Source organism: Corapipo altera, unplaced genomic scaffold (genome assembly GCF_003945725.1).
Source record: "Corapipo altera isolate COAL_440 unplaced genomic scaffold, ASM394572v1 178, whole genome shotgun sequence".
NCBI classification, from domain to species: domain Eukaryota; kingdom Metazoa; phylum Chordata; class Aves; order Passeriformes; family Pipridae; genus Corapipo; species Corapipo altera.
In genome coordinates, this window is record NW_020884983.1 from 1 (window position 1) to 3,634 (window position 3,634).

Consider the following 3,634-nt stretch of genomic DNA (forward strand, 5'->3'; position numbering starts at 1 on the left):
CAAAGAAAGGAGCAAAACTAAAGCAAAAAAGGGCAGATTGCTGCTTAAATATCACCCGTGTTCACTCCTGGGTAATACAGAATATTCCATGTATTCCATGCCTCCAACTAATTGCTGAAGACATCCTGCCCCAGTGTAGATGGTGCCAGTGCTGTGCCCTCAGCCTTCATTAAATGCCAGCTCTTAATAACAGACTCCACAAGGGCTTTAATTGCATTTAGTGCAGCTTCTGAACTTTAAAAGTTGTTAATCAGATTCCCATGTAAATGGAATGACGAGGAAAAGGTTAAGTACAGGTGCCTGAAATTTCAGCAGTCGAGGACGTATCGCCCTTACCAGGAGAGGAGAAAAACTCCCACCCCTGACAGGAACTAAACATCTTAATTAAATACTCACAAGTACAGCACTTATTTCAGTGTGAAGTTCTATTTTCAAATGTCAAACTTAATCAGGCACTTGACGGAAACGTGCGACGTCCCCGCGGCTCACGGGGGAGGAAAAATCCCCGGGATTCGTTCATTCCCTCGGGAGATACCTGCACATCTCCCAGCCCTCGGCTCCTTGGGTCAAGTTTTCTGAGCTGCTCATCCCCACCAGCGAGGAGGAGAGTTTTATGGCTGTAAAACTGCAGGATTCCAAGGGGGGAGGGAATGGGATGTAACATCTTTCAGCCTGTCGGCTCCCCCTGCTCTCGCTCCGTTTATCCACGAGGGTCCTCATAAATCTGACACGCAGAGATTTATTCCCCTCCGGGGCGCAGCCCATCAATTAGCACCGCTCAAAAGTACACAAACTTCTCCAGCAGGAGGAAATCCAGCCTGTCTGCACCGTGCTTGGCTGCCAAATCCTGCTGGGAGCATCCAGAGCGCCGCCTTCTGCTCCCGAACCCGCGCCCTGAGCCACCCGGGGGGTTCCAAACCCACCAGTTCGAGCCCTGGGTCCCTCTCTCGTGCTGGGAATTCATCTGATTTGCACATTCATAACCTACAGAGCCACTGGAACCCACAGATAAACTCATTGTGTCACTCAGACACAAATCCAAGCCACACTCAGAGGTTGGATTTGATGATTCAAAGGTCGGATTTGATGATTCAAAGGTTGGAATCGATGACTCCAAGGTTGGACTCGACGATTCCAAGGTTGGACTTGATGATCTCAGAGGAATTCATTCTGTGATTCTTTAAACCTGAGTTAAGATCTCTTCTAATTAACCAGGATTCCACCCTCTGATCTCAGCTCATTTGCAGGGATAGATGGATTTAGTTATCCCTGTGTGCATCCTGCACATCCTAAGAGGGCTGTCCTGTGGTAACACACGACCCTGGGGGATCCATGACAGGATGTTTTGTGCCAAAATACCATAAAATAAGTATTTTGTGCAACTCAGGCTTCAAATCCCAATCTGAGGGACCAGCAGCTGCACCTGGGATTAGCTCAGAGGCTGGATAAGGGATTTCAGGACCTTTGTCATGGATCATAAAGACTCTGGGATCAGCTGCCAGGGAGACTGACCCATCTGTGTCACACACATGATAATTTAACTGTGTTACAAATGAATTAGCAAACACCTGTATATACCATCATGCATGTTAATTAAATAATTAACACCCCCCCCACAACTAGCAGTCTGAACATTTGTCTAAATAAAATAGCTAAAAAAAAAGTGGCATCCATTTCCCCAGAATTAATATTTAAAGCTGGATTTTGAGCCTGAGCTGTTTTGTAACGACGAACTACGCCCGATTCTGAGATAAGGGATTTTTCCAATAAATTTTATAGCAACTGGGAGGGGAAAACCACCCTGGAAAAGACATGTCCACTTGGAGGTGAGTGTAATAAATACAACCCAGAGCAGTGGGAGCTGCAGAGATGGACAAATAGTGAGGAAGAACCGGTGTAAGGGCAAGGAAAGTTAATTAAAGCGAGTAAGAGCCACCAGTTTTTTGCCTCATCTTCTTCCAGATCAATTAAAACACATCTTTGTGGTGACTTGACAAAAGGAGGGGGAGCAGGGAAACTTCCATCCCGAGGAAACTCCCACCCACCTCTTGGAAATCTGCTGCTGCAAGAGGACACATCACCCACAGAAGGGATTTACCAACCGGTGCTGGGCTCGTGGAGGAGGAAAAGTGGAGTAAAAAAAAGGAAATCTGCTACAGTTACACTCAGTGTTGTTGCTTCATTACACATAAAAGGCTTTTAAACAGATGTTGCAGGAAAGGCTGTGATGCTGCATTTAGAAAATCCAACGTTTTCCCTATTTAATCTCCCGCACGTCAGAACTGACTTTCAGATCTCACATTTTTTTTAAGATTTAAGGCCCTGCCAGCACCCAGCCCTGGTTAACAAGCACCAGACTGACCAGAATTTGGTTTTCTGAGTCTTTAAACGCACGTTGGCATCTCCTGAGTGACCAAAACCTTGAAGATCTGATTCTACAGCTGCGGCCTGGAGAGAGGGACGGCCCAGAAAATGAGCTGCATGAAGAGTTTCCACAAAGGAACAGCGAAATTCCAGGGTGGAAATAGAGGTTTCTGAACGAGTCCAGTGACACCAAGAGGTTGATGAAAGTTCCCCTTTGACACTGAGCCAGCAGCCACCGTTTCAAGCCCAGCTTTTTAAGGCTGAGGACACCCTTGAAAGGACATCAGAACCGGAGACACTCTTTGTCAAACTTACAATAACCCACTGCTTTATATTCATCCCATTCCCAAAAGCTTGGAGGTGAGTGGCAGTGCTGGCAGCACTGGTTTTGGAGGCTTAATATCCCCTGAGCTTGTCCCAGAAATCCCTATTTCTGCAAAGCTTCAGGGCCTTCGTTATTCCAAATGCTGTGGTGCCAGAGGGGGGAGCTCACAGCATAGACAAGATTCCCATTTTCAGGCTTGAGGGAAAAAAAACGACTTGAATTTCCAGTTGTTTACAGCGTGAACCATTCCAGCTTAATAAAGCATCCATCAGGATTGCTCCCTTCTGCCTCTGATGCTGCTCTATAAAGGTGCAGCAAAGGGCCACCAAAATGCCACCATAAAGCAGATTATAATGTTCAGGAACATGTTCCGTTCCAGCAGATCCTTGAATGCCTTTCTGCATCAGGGAGCCTTTTCCTCCCCCTTCCATCAGCTTCTCAAATGAAGCCAAACAGCACCACTTGCACCTAATGATTCCCAGGACCTTGTAATGGGATGAGGAAAAACACCAGCATTAGTTTCAAGGAGGGATGTGACCTTCAGGACATTCCTTACCCCTGCTTTAAAGAGATGGAGTTGGAACAGTGAAATTAAATCCTACACAGGGACCAGGAATGGGCAGGGAGAAGCAAGAGGCTTTAAATTCCAAGGTAGGCATTATCTTTCCTCCTTATTAATAGCAGGCAAAAAAAGCCACTCGATTATCAGGATGAAACCTGGAACAGAGAAGGAAAAAGCAGGCTGGGAGAGCTGGGGGGGGGTCACCTGGAGAAGAGAAGGCTCCAGGGAGACCTGAAAGCCCTTTCAGGGCCTAAGGGGGCTCCAGGAGAGCTGGAGAGGGACTGGGGACAAGGCCTGGAGGGACAGGACACAGGGAATGGCTTCACACTGGAAAAGGGTAGATTTGGGTGGGATATTGGGAAGGAATTGCTGGTTGGGAGGAT